A 17412-nucleotide genomic window follows, 5' to 3' on the forward strand; every position below is an offset into this window, starting at 1 on the left:
TTGGTTGCAGAGTGCTCATCTTCTAGAGGGCCGCAGATTCGGCATTCAGGACTGGGTCCTGGTGACCACGGATGCCAGCCTGCGAGGCTGGGGAGCAGTCACACAGGGAAGGAATTTCCAGGGCTTATGGTCAAGCCTGGAGACATCACTTCACATAAATATCCTGAAGCTAAGGGCCATTTACAATGCTCTAAGCTTAGCAAGACCTCTGCTTCAAGGTCAGCCGGTGTTGATCCAGTCGGACAACATCACGGCAGTCACCCACGTAAACAGACAGGGTGGCACAAGAAGCAGGAGGGCAATGGCAGAAGCTGCAAGGATTCTTCGCTGGGCGGAAAATCATGTGATAGCACTGTCAGCCATTCCGGGAGTGGACAACTGGGAAGCAGACTTCCTCAGCAGACACGACCTCCACCCGGGAGAGTGGGGACTTCACCCAGAAGTCTTCCACATGATTATAAACCGTTGGGAAAAACTCGACAGGTATTGCGCCAGGTCAAGGGACCCTCAGGCAATAGCTGTAGACGCTCTGGTAACACCGTGGGTGTACCAGTCAGTGTATGTGTTCCCTCATCTGCCTCTCATACCCAAGGTACTGAGATTGATAAGATGGAGAGGAGTAAGCACTATATTCGTGGCTCCGGATTGGCCAAGAAGGTCTTGGTAACCGGAACTTCAAGAGATGCTCACGGAGGATCCGTGGCCTCTGCCTCTAAGAAGGGACCTGCTCCAGCAAGGACCCTGTCTGTTCCAAGACTTACCGCGGCTGCGTTTGACGGCATGGCGGTTGAACGCCGGATCCTGAAGGAAAAAAGGCATTCCGGATGAAGTCATCCCTATCCTGATCAAAGCCAGGAAGGATGTAACCGCAAAACATTATCACCGCATTTGGCGAAAATATGTTGCGTGGTGCGAGGCCAGTAAGGCCCGACGGAGGAAATTCAACTTGGTCGATTCCTACATTTCCTGCAAACAGGAGTGTCTATGGGCCTGAAATTGGGGTCCATTAAGGTTCAAATTTCGGCCCTGTCAATTTTCTTCCAAAAAGAACTAGCTTCAGTCCATGAAGTTCAGACGTTGTAAAAGGGGTACTGCATATACAGCCTCCTTTTGTGCCTCCAGTGGCACCTTGAGATCTCAATGTAGTTTTGGGTTCCAAAAGTCACATTGGTTTGAACCACTTAAATCTGTGGAGTTAAAATATCTCACATGGAAAGTGGTCATGCTGTTGGCCCTGGCCTGGGCCAGGCGCGTGTCAGAATTGGCGGCTTTATCCTGTAAAAGCCCTTATCTGATTTTCCATTCGGACAGGGCGGAATTGAGGACTCGTCCTCAGTTTCTCCCTAAGGTGGTTTCAGCATTTCACCTGAACCAACCTATTGTGGTGCCTGCGGCTACTAGGGACTTGGAGGACTCCAAGTTGCTAGACGTTATCAGGGCCCTGAAAATAAATGTTTCCAGGACGGCTGGAGTCAGAAAATCTGACTCGCTGTTTATCCTGTATGCACCCAACAAGCTGGGTGCTCCTGCTTCTAAGCAGACTATTGCTCATTGGATTTGTAGTAAAATTCAGCTTGCACATTCTGTGGCAGGCCTGCCACAGCCAAAAATCTGTAAATGCCCACTCCACAAGGAAGATGGGCTCATCTTGGGCGGCTGCCCGAGGGGTCTCGGCTTTACAACTTTGCCGAGCAGCTACTTGGTCAGGAGCAAATACGTTTGTAAAATTCTACAAAATTGATACCCTGGCTGAGGAGGACCTGGAGTTCTCTCATTTGGTGCTGCAGAGTCATCCGCACTCTCCCGCCCGTTTGGGAGCTTTGGTATAATCCCCATGGTCCTTACGGAGTCCCCAGCATCCACTTAGGACGTTAGAGAAAATAAGAATTTACTTACCGATAATTCTATTTCTCGTAGTCCGTAGTGGATGCTGGGCGCCCATCCCAAGTGCGGATTGTCTGCAATACTGGTACATAGTTATTGTTACCAAAAAATCGGGTTATTGCTGTAGTGAGCCATCTTTTCTAGAGGCTCCTCTGTTATCATGCTGTTAACTGGGTTTAGATCACGAGTTGTACGGTGTGATTGGTGTGGCTGGTATGAGTCTTACCCGGGATTCAAAATCCTTCCTTATTGTGTACGCTCGTCCGGGCACAGTATCCTAACTGAGGCTTGGAGGAGGGTCATAGGGGGAGGAGCCAGTGCACACCAGGTAGTTCTAAAGCTTTACTTTTGTGCCCAGACTCCTGCGGAGCCGCTATTCCCCATGGTCCTTACGGAGTCCCCAGCATCCACTACGGACTACGAGAAATAGAATTATCGGTAAGTAAATTCTTATTTTCCCACATCACCATCGGACTCACCATCGATGGTTAAGCACTTCAGTATAATCCAGTATTAAGCATCCCAGTATGCCAGAGTGTCTCACAGCCTCCACAGAGAAACCTGAGCCGGGGGTCGCGACCTGCTCGTCAGGCGCAGCGAAGACCATATCACTGGCGAAAACCCCGGGCGAGTTAGACTCCGCGCCTCTCCTTCAGGTTTTGCAAATTCTCTGTGCTCACTGTGTAATCTTCAAGAGTGCTTCAGCATATGACTTATCCATGGTGTTCATTCCGAGTTGTTCGCTCGCTAGCAGTTTTTAGCAGCCGTGCAAACGCTATGCCGCCTCCCACTGGGAGTGTATTTTAGCTTAGCAGAAGTGCGAACGAAAAGATCGCAGAGAGGCTACAAAGTTTTTTTGTGCAGTTTTAGAGTAGCTCAATACCTACTCAGCGATTGCGATCACTTCAGACTGTTCAGTTCCTGTTTTGACGTCACAAACACGCCCTGCGTTCGCCCAGACACGCCTGCGTTTTTCCTGGCACATCTGCGTTTTTTCGAACACTCCCTGAAAACGGTCAGTTGTCACCCAGAAATGCCCACTTCCTGTCACTCACTCTGCGGCCAGCAGTGCGACTGAAAAACTTCGCTAGACCCTGTGTGAAACTACATAATTCATAGTAACAGTACATCGCGCGTGCGCATTGCGCCGCATGCGCAAAAGTGCAGTTTTTTGCCTCATCGCTGCACAGCAAACGAATGCTGCTAGTGATCACTCGGAATGACCACCCACATCTCAAGCCACCTAACTTCTGCTTCCCTGCGCTCTCCACTGGCTTATCCAGGTCATTACTGGGGACACAATCAGACCAGCCCGTGACAGGTTGATTGCAAAACAACATTTTCCTCTAATGGGCAAAATTATGTGCACTGCAGGTGGGGCAGATATAACATGTACAGAGAGTTAGATTTGGGTGGGTTATATTGTTTCTGTGCAGGGTAAATACTGGCTGCTTTATTTTTACACTGCAATTTAGATTCCAGTTTGAACACACCCCACCCAAATCTCTCTCTCTCTGCACATGTTATATCTGCCCCACCTGCAGTGCACATGGTTTTGCCCATTAGAGGAAAATTTTGTTTTACAATCAACCTTGAATTAGCCCCAATATACAGGCATGTATAGTGGGAGGGGGTGGGGTGAACCATGGATTCAAAAAGGGGATGTGTACTTAGGATTTACAGTGACTATGTTGAACCCCGGAATGCAGGCTCCAAAAGGATGACATGCTGCTACTTAGAGCATGTTAACCAAGTCGGTATTACAACTGTAAATATTCTGGTAAAGAATACATTTGGGGCAGATGTATTAAGCCTGGAGAAGTGATAAAGCAGTGATAAGTGGAAGGTGATAATGCACCAGCCAATCATTACGGGTTTGAAAGATTACAGTTAGGAGCTGATTATCACTTCTTTATCACTGCTTTATCACTTCTCCAGGCTTAATACACCTGCCCCACTGTTTAAACTTTAAAGATGTACTAGCGATCCAATTAACATGCTGTAAGTAGCATAGAAACATAGAAACATAGAATTTGACGGCAGATAAGAACCACTTGGCCCATCTAGTCTGCCCCTTTTTTATTTTATCCTTTAGGCAATCTCAACCCTTTTTTAACCTTAATTCTTTGTAAGGATATTCATATGCCTGTCCCAAGCATGTTTAAATTGTCCTACAGTCTTAGCCTCTACCACCTCTGATGGGAGGCTATTCCACTTATCCACTACCCTTTCTGTGAAGTAATTTTTCCTTACATTTCCCCTGAACCTCCCCCCCTCCAGTCTCAATGTATGCCCTCGAGTTCTAATACTTCTTTTCCTTTGAAGAATGTTTCCCTCCTGAACTTTGTTAAGACCCTTGATATATTTGAAAGTTTCTATCATGTCCCCCCTTTCCCTTCTCTCCTCCAAACTATACATGTTAAGATATTTTAGCCTTTCCGGGTAAGTTTTGTGATGTAGGCCATGCACCATTTTAGTTGCCCTTCTTTGTACACTCTCTAATGTATTTATATCCTTCTGGAGATATGGTCTCCAGAACTGGACACAGTATTCCACATGGGGCAGTACCAATGACCTATACAGTGGCATTATCACTTCTTTTTTCCTGCTACTGATTCCTTTCCCTATGCAACCAAGCATCTGACTTGCCTTTCTCATTGCTTTGTTGCATTGCTTTCCTGCCTTCAAGTCACTTGAAATAGTGTCTCCTAAATCCCTTTCCTCCTCAGTAGTTTCCATTATAGTACCCTTGATACTATATTTAGCCTTTGGGTTTTTGAGACCCAAGTGCATGATTTTGCATTTTTTAGCATTAAACTGTAGTTGCCACGTTCTTGACCATTTCTCAAGCCTACCTAGGTCATTAATCATTTGTTTGACCCCTCCCGGTGTGTCTACCCTTTTGCATATCTTTGTATCATCTGCATTAAGGCATATCTTCCCTTCAATACCATCTGCAATGTCACCAACAAAGATATTAAAGAGAACTGGACCAAGTACAGATCCCTGGGGTACTCCACTGGTAACATTTCCCTCCATAGATTGCACTCCATTAACTACGACTGTTTCCTATCCTGCAACCAGGTTCTTATCCATTTAACTGATTTATAATCCACCCCCAGGCTTTCAAGTTTATTTAGCAGTCTGCGATGTGGGACAGTGTCAAATGCCTTACTAAAGTCTAGATATGCTACATCTACAGCTCCCCCTTGATCTATTATTTTCATCACAGAGTCAAAAAAGTCAATAAGATTTGTTTGGCATGATCTCCCACCAGTAAATCCATGCTGTTTTGGATCCTGTAAGTTGTTTGATTTAAGTTATTCCACTACTCTTTCTTTTAATAGTTTTTCCATTACTTTCCCTACTACTGATGTAAGGCTTACTGGTCTGTAGTTACTTGCTTCTTCCTTGCTTCCACTTTTGTGCAGTGGAACTACATTTGCTCTTTTCCAGTCCTCTGGAATAGCACCTGTATTTAGTGACTGGTTAAATAATTCTGTTAAAGGTGTAACCAGCACATCTTTTAGCTCTTTGAGTATCCTTGGGTGTATCCCATCTGGTCCCATTGATTTATCCACTTTTAGTTTTGAAAGTTCTGTTAGGACCTTCTCCTCTGTAAATTTATTTTCATTTACCTTATTTTTATGAATGTCCTTGCAACTTAACTGTGGCCCCATCCCTTCTTCTGTTGTAAATACTGAGCAAAAATAATTATTTAGGTGATCTGCTATTGCCTTGTTTCCCTCCACCATATGCTCACTCTCTGTCTTAAGTCTTATTATTCCTCCATTTGATTTTCTCCTTTCACTTATATACTTAAAAAAAGTTTTGCCCCCTTTATCTACTGACTGGGCCATTTTCTCCTCAGCTTCTGCCTTTGCACGTCTGATCACTTTCTTAGCATCCTTCCGTCTGTCAAGATACACCTCTTTGTCATTATTATTTTGAGTCTGTTTGTATTTCCTAAAAGCCATCTTTTTTGCTTTCACACTAGTTGATACTTCATAATTGACCTCACCGACATTCCAACGCCTGCATTCCCATGTCGGCATAGTGACTTTCGATCTCCTAACTATTACCCTTAAAATGAGTGAAGAAAAGGTAACAGAAGAAAGTGTTAGACTAGAAGGAGGGTCTGGATTACATTATCAGTCTTGGTTGCTGTATATGCAACAGGACTTTTATCAGGGTCTGTTGAAATCAATGATCTCATTAGGAGCTATGGTAGTGTCCATTCATATAGTGGTGTACTGTATCTTGAATCATGTAAAATATATTAGTTGATACAATAAGAACCTCATTAATAAACATCAAATGTTTGTATATTTTAAAAATAACTTGTTTATTTTTCTATGACAAATAGAACACAGGAAACTACTGCTCAGAAGTGTCAAACCCAGACCTTGGGCAAAGCAGTACTGTGGTCTGTAAGGTATGCAGTGCACAGTGCTACAGGAAGAGACACAGAACACACCTCTCTAAGCCATGCGGTATATTGCCGGGGATTACACGTTATACTACTATTATTATTTACCATTTCCATGCAATAAAAAATACAAGTATGTGGGCATGTAGAAAAGAACATTGTGTGGGATGACATGGAAGGAAGGTGAGAACTCTGCCCTAAATGGCCCTAATCTCATTCTCTGGGGTCATTATCCAGGAATCTTAACATTTCCTAATGAGCTACTTATAAAAAAAAATAAAAAAATCTGTGCTCATTTTCCAGCTTGGCCCAAGTCTCAATGTGAATGACTCCCCGTTTCTTCTGATATCCCCCCATCTTTTTCTCCTTCAATTTTGAGTGTACAAATAGTAGTACACCTCATATGCTATACATATTTCTTTTATACAGAACACCTATTAAACAAGGGTCATGAGAGTAATAGTTACTTTGGGCCAGATGTAATGACGCCTGAGATCGCCAGAGGTGTGAGATGCCGAGCGATCTCTGACTTTTTTTTAAAGGGGCAATAACTTACAAGGCATGGTTTTGCCTTGTAAGTGATTGCCCCATGAGGGTCATTCCGAGTTGATAGCTAGCAGATTTCTGTCACTGCGCAGCAATCAGGCAAAAAATCGGCACTTCTGCGCATGCGTATGTGGCGCAATGCGCACGCGCGTTGTACTATTACAACGAACAATGTAGTTTCACACAAGGTCTAGCGAAGCATTTCAGTCGCACTGCTGGCCGCAGAGTGATTGACGTGAAGTGGGTGCTTCTGGGTGTAAACTGACCGTTTTCAGGGAGTGTTCAAAAAATGCAGGCGTGCCAGGAAAAGCGCAGGCGTGGCTGGGCAAACACAGGGCGTGTTCGTGACGTCAAAACAGGAACTGAACAGTCTGAAGTGATCGCAAGCGCTGAGTAGGTCTGAAGCTACTCTGAAACTGCACAAAATTATTTTGTAGCCGCTCTGCGATCCTTTCGTTCGCACTTCTGCTAAGCTAAAATACACTCCCAGTGGGAGGCGGCATAGCGTTTGCATGGCTGCTAAAAACTGCTAGCGAGCGAACAACTCGGAATGACCACCCATGTCTGGTGCAAAAACACACAAGAGCCATCAGCATGTGTACAACAGATCCTGGATCCTATGTCGTTAGTGTGTAAAGTGTACACCTGTTGTCTTGTGCTGTATTATATGAAGTCAGTTATGGTGGGGATGTACTGTACCTTCTACATTTGGCAAATTTCTGTGTGCGGATTATGGGAGAGATTATTCAGATTGTCTAAAGAGTGCAAAAGGTGGTGTTGCCCACAGGCTCAAGGGGCGGGTTAGCAGGGCTACTGCCCGGGGCACTGTGACCTAGGGACGCAGTTGTAGTCACCCCCTCCAGTGTCCCTGACTTCTAACACCTCTGTAAAATTGGATTTTCATGCAGCCTTCTTGCCGGCAAGATCTTTGGTGACCCGTGGGTATGCGGAGTCGAGAACAGCACATACCCTTCCCTGCATTGTGACAACCCACAGGACAGATGACAACACTGATCGCTCCCTGCATGCAACTGACAGGTAGGCTGTGTGCGTCTGCACCTCAGTCCCTCACTGATTATTTTGAACTATTTACTATAGAGACAGTATTATAAGACATAGTATAACAGACAGACAGGACAATATTCTTTCTAAACATCTACAGTAACCCCAATGCTAAATGCAATGAAACAACTATTTGATTGGATTATCACCGTGACATCCTAAAGGGATTTTCTTCATAAAATTCTGTAGAAACTGCAGTTTCTACATAATTTTATTATTTTTTGTTATGTGCTAACAGCCTAATGCAGGAAAGTTCTGTGAAATCTCTGGGAAAATACTAATTAGCTCTGCAGACCACAGTCCCCATTTTTATTAAGGGAGACTGTGGTGTGACCCCTACATACCAAACTCTGAAAAGAGAAGCCTCTTGGAGTTTGGCCCTGTTGGTTTACACCATCCTCAGAAGGCGTAAACTGCTTTATGCCTATGGAGGCATATTTAGAGGAGAGAGATCCTCAGATCCCTCTCCTGCAGCCACTATCCAGCTCACAGATCAATAATTAAAAATAGATATTCGGAATCTCTACATATGTGTTTAAATGTGTCTGTTCATTGATCTGTTCATTGATGCATACACACATACACTGACCAAAGAAAGTTCCACCTTGTAATGTATGTGGGCCTCAAGTTGGTCTCACAGGTGGCAACCTTGTCTCTATGCTTCATGGCAGGCTGATAGTAATTTCTGAACATTACTACATTGTCCTACATGTCTGATGGGGTGTAGTATGGTATGCCGGCGGCCGGGCTCCCAGCGGCCAGCATACCGGTGCCGGAATCTCAACCGCCGGCATACCGACAGTTGGGCGAGCGCAAATGAGCCCCTTGCGGGATCGCTGTGCTCGCCACGCTGCGTGCATGGTGGCACGCTACGTGTGCCACGCTATCCATTCTCCCTCCAGGGGTGTCGGTAGGTGTCGGTATGCCGGGTGTCGGGTGTCGGTATGCCGGGTGTCGGTATGCCGGGTGTCGGGATTCCAGTACCGGTATACTGTGCACCGGGATCCTAACGGCCGGCAAACTGAAGACCACCCGTCTGATGATCCCATAGATTTACATAGGTTGATTAGAAGGCATCATGGTTGTTTAAGGGCCACGCATGGTGCAATATTGGGCCTATTCGCCTTATTTACTTTCCTGTTCTACTTGCAGCAACCCTGCCTTGCTCTGCGGGATCAAATGTTTTGCTCAACCACATATAGATTTTACACGGAATTGAGTTTCAAGTATTACCTGTTCAGCAACACTACTAGATCTTTTGGACCATGTCTTCTTTACCATCTGTAAATTATTCTACACTGTGGTTTATATCAAGTGCTTATACATACATGATGATAATAATAAGGATACCTATATATAGAGATGTACAGTACAAATTCATTATGTTTATTATGTGTTCTATTGTGAGCAACCCCCTCACAGAGAGCATACTAAGTATAGTTACTAAGGAAGCAAGCCATTGTTAAGGAACACAATGATTTTCTCAAGTTTCAGAATACCTCACATGGATTACTTTCTGAACGCAAATAAGTTATTAGAACAATATTAAGAATAGTTTCCAATAAGAATGTCTGTTTCTAAATATTTAATAAATGTTAACATCTCATTGGTTTAATATTTTAATAATTGTAGACAATAAAAGACGTAGACTCTTAATGTATTCTTTTTTTTTAAAGTACTATACACACATTTTTATTGTTTATGAACTAGTTGTCATATTTATAATAATACTTTATAATGCAGAATATATGTTCTTGTTATTTAGCCATGAAGGACATAAGCAGTGCTGTTACTCAATGGTTCCCATTACCAGCACCTTTTAGAAGGATAAACAGCATTAGAATCTACTAAAAGAATAGTTGTTAATAACATGCAGATATGTATAACATGCGCATTTATTCATATATACCCAATAGCAGAGCTGTATTCATAAGAAGAAACATATGCTTAAACGGCTTCAGTATGATATCCAGGCTGACAGGATTCCGGCGGTCAGGAGACCGATGCAGGGATCCCGCCAGCTAGAATAGCGGCGGCCAGTGCAGCGCATCCCATCATGGGCTCACTGCGATCACCACACTTCAGGCCCAGTGGTGACCTTTGGTCGTTACAGGGTTATATTCCCCATCGGGTGGTGGCGTGGACCACCACCTGAGTGGGGATTCCGGGCGGGATTCTGACCGCCGGTATTTCATGGGTGCTGGGATTCTGATGTCGGTAACTTTATTGCCTCTCACTTAAAAATAAAAATAACCATACATAAAAATATACTGGTACATACTATAGATATAAAAGTCAGTCTGATAGGTAATTCATAAAGAAATATATATATATGCCCAGTACCTGCTCGTCAGGAGTTCTGCTCGTTGTCAGGGAAATCCACCTGCCCAGGCTGCTGCTGCTGCTACCGCCACTGCTGTGGGTCTGCCGTCCTGGCAGGGGCTGCTGTTCCAACCTGCCTGCTTTAAACTATTGAAAACATCCCTTTCAAAATGGCTGCCGCCTCAGAGGAGACAGTTATTAAAGATTAAATACTAATAACGGTTTCCTCTGAGCCGGTTGCCATTTTGGGAGAGATGTTCTCAATAGATTGCTGCGGATGGACGGGGACGAGTGACGGCGAGGGTAAGGAGGCGGGCGGATGGCGGCATGAGCAGCATGGGCCCTCCCCTCTCTGTCAGAGAGGCCAGGCCAGGGACAGCTGTGCAGTACCCCTGCTTGTATGTACACTACCTGGCCAGGGGACCTTCAGCAAGTCAGAGGCGAGTGTTGGTCAGTAGCAGCATCTTTTTTCTGTATCCAAAAGCATTGGACATTAGGCAGCACTACTAATAATAATAATAATAATAATAATAATAATATCCAACCACCCCTATTAAGTTTCCTATTTTTTTTTCCATAGAAATCCAGTTAATGACCTTCATTGGTTAGCTAAATAACTGGGAAACAAAAGGAGGCAATGAGGATGTGTTTATTTAAAATGTCCTATTTGTATTATTTGTACTAGCAAATAGTAAATATCCTGATGAAAAAGTTTTTAATACAGCCCCCAAGCAGTGCTTAAAGTGGTCCTTGAGAGGAGGTGGAACTCACTGCCCCCCCCCCCCCCCCAACCCTCCCGGCGGCCATGAAATAAAGGTATTGTGCGCGCACCCCAAAAAAGGGGCATGGTCTCAAAAAGAAAGGGGCGTGGTCACACAATAGTAATAATGCCCACAGTAGTAGCACCCCTAATACACATAATGCCGACAGTAGTAGCACCCCGTAATACACAATGCCCACAGCAGTAGCGTCCCTTTTACAATTCCCACAGTAGTAGTGCTCCTTATGCAATGTCCACTGTACTGGTAGTGCCCAGTTTTGTTCTATTACTGTTGTTCTAATTGTAAAGCGCAACGGAATATGCTGCGCTGTATAAGAAACTGTTAATAAATAAATAAATAGTGCCCACAGTGGTAGTGCCCCTTTTACAGAGCCCATAACAGTGTTGCCCCTTATGCAATGCCCCCAGTAGTAGTGCCCCTTATGTCCCCAGGAGTGATGCCCCTTATGAAGTGCCCCCTTTTCAATGCCCTCATTAGTAGTGCCCCCATTAGTAATGCCCTTAATGGTAATGCCCCTGTGTAGTATTGCCCCCAGTAGTAATGTGGCCTGTAGTAATGCCCCCAGTCATTTAGCCCCTGTAGTTTAGCCCCTTGTAGTTTGCCCCCAGTAGTAATGCCCCCAGTAGTAATGCCCCTGTAGTTATGCCCCCAATAGTAATGCGCCCCTGTAGTTATGCCGCGAGTAGTAATGCGCCCCTGTAGTTATGCCCCCAGTAGTAATGCACCCCTGTAGTTATGTTCCCAGTAGTAATGCGCCCCTGTAGTTATGCCCCCAGTAGTAATGCACCCCTGTAGTTATGTTCCCAGTAGTAATGCGCCCCTGTAGTAGTTATGCCCCCAGTAGTAATGCACCCCTGTAGTTTAGCCCCATGTAGTTTGCCACCTGTAGTTTGCCCCAAGTAGTAATGCCCGCAGTAGCTTTCCCCCCTTGTAGTTAGCCCCTGTAGTTTAGCCCCATGTAGTTTGCCCCCAGTAGTTTGCCCCAAGTAGTAATGCCCCCAGTAGTGTAGCCCCGCTCCCACGTCCTACCGCTGTGATCCTCCCGCCATCTGGCTCCCCAGCACTATGAGAGAGACATCATGACGTCTCTCTCATAGCGCGCACTGACAGAGCCGGGAGCTGGAAGCTGGAGCTCAGTAGTGAGCTCCTGCCGCCGGCTTCCGCTGTGCAGGGAGAGCTGGGCGCCGCTGGTAACACAATCTCAGCGGGCGCCTGGCCTCTCCCTGCAGCGCCGGCACACATCGGGTGAGGTGAGCCAGAGGAGGCGGAACTGTGTTCCGTCTCCAAGTGGAAATAACGGAACGCAGTTCCGCCCCGTTCCAGCTAACTTTAACCCCTGCCCCCAAGCTGGTACTGGGGTTGGCAACTCATCATTGTAATAACTGGCACATTTCATTTAAACATCCATAGTTTGTGTCTTATTGGAGTCAGACTAGAACAGTGGCTCTCAAACTTGTCCTCAGGACCCCACACGGTTCACGTTTTCCATGTCACCCAGCAGCTGCACTATGTATCACCAACTGTCACATTTTACAAACCTACAGGTGATCTGCAAAACATGAACCGTGTGGGGTCCTGAGGACCGAGTTTGAGAACCTGTGTTCTAGAACATGATTTTAATTGGATACAGAATCTGTATAATTAACATGTGCCAGTAATTTAAGGGATGGGCCGGCAAACATAGCTGGTGTTACAACTATGGGGGTCATTCCGAGTTGTTCGCTCGCTGCCAATTTTCGCAGCGCAGCGATCAGGTGAAAAAATTGCATTTCTGCGCATGCGCATGCTCCGCAATGCGCACGCGTGACGTACGGGTACAAAGCCCTTTGTGTTTGTACTCAGGTTCTAGCAAAGTTTTCCTTTGCACTGGCGGCTACAAGAAGATTGACAGGAAGGGGGCGTTACTGGGTGTCAACTGACCGTTTTCAGGGAGTGTTTGCAAAAATGCAGGCTTGTCTGAAAAAACGCAGGTGTGGCTGGGCGTTCGCTGGGCGGGTGTATGACGTCAAATCCGGACACGAATATGCTGAAGTGATCGCAAGCGCTGAGTAGGTTCAGAGCTACTCTGAAACTGCACAAACTGTTTTTGCAGAGCTCGGCTGCACAAGCGTTCGCACTTCTGCTAAGCTAAAATACACTCCCCAGTGGGTGGCGGCATAGCGTTTGCACGGCTGCTAAAACTAGCTAGCGAGCGATCAACTCGGAATGACCCCCTTTAGACGTTCCGCAGTGTGCGTACTAAGCGTGCATACTAAGGAAAACTTTGAAACATGCTCTGTCCTCTACATTTGTAGCTCATTTATATATATCAGCGATGCAAGTATGCGGGTACGCTCGGGTACGGAGTACCCTTAAGAATTTGGCAGCGTGACAGCTCCTCCCACTTTGTCAGGGTTACTGAGAGTGCGTCAGTGGCTGTATTTTCCTGTTATATTGGAGGCATTACTATATATTGTTATTAAATTGGGGGCATTACAATATATTTCTATTATACTAGAGGTATCACTATATATTTCTATTGTACTGGAGGCATCACTATATATATTTTTAGCCTTGCCTCCAGAAAACAAAAAAAAAGGGTCTATGTCATGTGGCCACGGCGCTAGTGTCATGTAGCCAGAGCCGGCCCTAACCAATATGATGCAATAGGCAGGATTTTGGCTGGTGCCCCCTAGCACCACCGCTAGTTCCACCTCTGACCCTGCACCCCTTTCCCAGCACCATCACCGGCCCTTACCCATAGCAGTCCTCATTTTGGTGCTCCTACCCACTATATTTTAAATAGGAACACTGTGCACATTCGGCGCACAGCCCCAAAAAGGGTGTGTTCTTGCTGGTAAGGGGCATGGCCACACAATAGTACCCCCAATTCAAATTATGCCACACAGTAGTGCAACTTTATTCACATTTTATCATGCAATATTGTCTCTAATTCATGATACATGACACAGAGTAGTACCACATTACCTTATATTCATTACTCCTCACAGTAGTGCCCCTTATTCACATTACATAACACTGACTTGCTCCTTATTCACATTACACCACACCATATTGCTCTTTATTCAGATTAGACCACACAGTAGTGCCCTTTCTATACGTTATGCCACACAATAGAGCACCTTATACACATAATGCCACACATTAGTAATGCCATTATACACATACCACACAGTAATGTCCCTTACACATAATGAACCTAACATATTATGCCAACCTTTATTAATGCCCTTACACACATAATGTCCCTTACACAGGTGTAGTATGGTTTGCCGGCGGTCGGGCTCCCTGCAACCAGCATACCGGCACCGGAATCCCGACCGCCGGCATACCGACAGCTGGGTGAGCGCAAATGAGCCCCTTGTGGGAGAAAAGATGTCGGTAAGCTGGCAGTCGGGATTCCGGCGCCGGTATGGTGGTTGCCGGGAGCCTTGCCACCGGCAACCTGAAGACCACACCCCCTACACATATGCCGCACATTATTAATGCCCTTATACACATAAGTACACACATAATGTCCCTTACATATATGCAGCACATTATTAGTGTCCTTCCTTATACACATAATGACACACATAATGTCCCTTACACATATCCTGCTCATTATTAATGCCTTTATACACATATAATTACACACAACTTCCCTTACACATATGCCGCACATTATTAATGCATTTATACACATGACACACATAATGCCCCTTACACATATGCTGAACACTACTGCATAACCAATCCACCCGCACACAGCACTCACATGGTCGCTAACACTGTGACCTCTGCCTCTGCTTGGATACAGGTGTGTTGTCATATATCTTGCCTCAATATGCCATGCAGCAGGAGATGCCTGGCGTGAGTTAGCTGGCTACTCAAGGCCAGCTCTGCTAACGTTGAGCGCCTTGTTTTGATGAAAATGCATCTTATTTGCATTACTATGTGGCTATGATGCACAAGCAGCTTCTACTGATTAAAATTATATGCCGCATGCCTATATGTGTAATGTAGCATTTCGTATGCAGATACAGCCGCAGTCACACAGAATATAGGCATGCCGCATATCATTTTAATCAGCAAAAGCTGCTTGTGGCCCTAGGCATACCAAATGCCCTAGGCATTTGCCTAGTTTGCCTATACCTAGGGCCGGCTCTGCATGTAGCCACTCCCACTAGCAGCATGTGGCTACGCCCCATCACAACACATGACCACGCCTATTTTTCGGCACTCAGTACCCATGAGAAAATATTTCTACTTGCACCACTGTATATATTTAAAGCACAGACAAATCTTTTTTTGGTACAGTCTGCTGCGGTGTTACCTAAAGATCTTTGTACATTTGGAGAACATCTAAAAAAAAAAAATCAGTTTCATCTTGGCTTGCAGAGCCCCTCTAAAAATGAACAAAGTACGTGAGTTGGACATAGTGGAGATGTCGGACAGAGTGGAGCAATTATTTTCTTCTGTGCATGCATGTAAGTCACACTGCACATTCATCCAGATTCCGTATGCACAGAGTCGGACTTGTGATTGAGGTGCACGGGAGACATGGTCTGAGAAATTTTGATAAAATGCATTGGGCGCAATGGGCGTTCATGGGCAGTGAGAGGGAGGTGGCTAAGAGGACGCTCTTAGATGTTCCGTCTTATGGGGCGAGTTAAGCGAGTAGGGCAGATACATGTTTTGATTGTACAACCGATTGTGCATCTAAAGAAGTCTAGAGATGCACCAAGCCAGCTTTCAGCTTCCGAAGATGTTCAAAGTGGACATCTCAGTCCTTACACATGCAGACAAACAGATATACACCATGGAAGGACTTGTAGTGGTATTTTCATAAAGTGGCAGAAGCAAAACCAGCAAAAGACACACTTATGGATGCTGCAGTGTCCGACTCAAAATTAGGCCCAAAGCTTGGTACATGACTTCACAAAAACCATCAACTACCATCAAGGGCGGATTTAGGGATGAGGGCGTCCCTAGGCACAACAGTAATGGCCGCCTCCCCTGCCTAGTTTTATAATTTTTATTGATTGGTTATAAGTCCTCATTTTAGGATAGCCAAATATAATAATAAAAAAGTCACACAATATGACAATTTTTATTTTTATTTATGTATACATATAAGTAGGAAAGCTATATTGGTAGTATATGCATGTCCTACTTGTTTACATTCCATTCAAGATGGCATATGGTACTGTACAGTGGAAATATTTTGCAGTTACTGGTACTTTTTGGGCTAAGAGTTCCAACACAAGGATCCAAGGGCCACCCCCAAACAAGTGACGCCCCTAGCATGTGCCTCATGTGCCTAATGGTAAATTCACCACCGACTTCCATAATAAATTATTCTTACCGAGTTATATACAATATTACAAAATAGAAACCATGGTCTGCAGAGCTTCTACAGATGTAGTTGAAAGCAAAAAAGTTAAATGACATTTCAAGATGCTTAGGGGGAATGTATCAAACATTCTAAAAAGTGGAGAAGTAGACAAGTGAAGAAGTTGCTTATAGCAACTAATCAACTTCTAGCTATCATTTCTCTTGGACATTCTATAAAATGGTAAGTAGAGGCTGATTAGGTGTAGGGACAACTACTTAACTTGTCCACTTCTCCACTCTGTAGAAGGTTTGATACTGTACATTTCCCAATTAACTCTGAGATACAACACATTCACACACATTTTATGTCTACAAATTATATTTGTAAGTATACCTAATACATTTGTGGAGAATGAAATAGAAATGTCTATTCATAAATGATCTCCTGAGTGGTTATGGAAAATAAATACAAAAGCATATGACTCTATCACACATTTCAATCTAGGTAACCAAAAACTATAAATTGCTGACAGTTCCTCTTTTAGGCTTTTAACATTTTGCATGAAAGGAAATGAAAAAAAGTTGTAAGTTATGCATAGCATGAAACTCAATCTACAAAATGGAATAATTACAAATGTGCACATTCAAAGGCTAAATAAACTTATGCATTTAGATTTTTATATACATATTCTCCTTGATCAACCTTCTCTATCTTCTATTGAGATGTTACTATATCACTTGTTTAATTTAATTTCCTATCCTGACCTTTGTACTGGTTTCATGATTTTCACTTTCCTCCAGGACACCTGTGTGACAATAATAGATGGCTTTCCGGATCAAGATATTCAATGAATTCATCTTCCTGTTAATAAACATAATTTGCTAGAGCCATCATATTTGCTCTGAAGGTCATTCTCATGGTTGTTTTGGATATGGTCTAGAGTAGACCATGGGTCTTCAACCTGTGGCCCTCCAGCTGCTGTGGAACTAAACATCCCAGCATCCCCTGCCTCAGTTTAGAATGCCTTAATAGCAAAACTGTGGCAGGGCATGCTGGGATGTAAAGTTCCA

General features: G+C 44.5%; 1 long non-coding RNA gene across 1 annotated transcript in view; it reads left to right on the forward strand.

The window, feature by feature from the left end:
• The window catches only part of LOC134911771 (uncharacterized), a 63810-nt gene extending 55919 nt beyond the window's left edge, over window positions 1-7891 (forward strand). Inside the window, exon 3 of the long non-coding RNA XR_010176831.1 lies at window positions 7768-7891. This is a non-coding gene — a long non-coding RNA (uncharacterized LOC134911771). The remainder of the gene's footprint in view (window positions 1-7767) is intronic.
• Window positions 7892-17412: the final 9521 nt, after the last annotated feature.

Source organism: Pseudophryne corroboree, chromosome 4 (genome assembly GCF_028390025.1).
Source record: "Pseudophryne corroboree isolate aPseCor3 chromosome 4, aPseCor3.hap2, whole genome shotgun sequence".
Taxonomy (NCBI): domain Eukaryota; kingdom Metazoa; phylum Chordata; class Amphibia; order Anura; family Myobatrachidae; genus Pseudophryne; species Pseudophryne corroboree.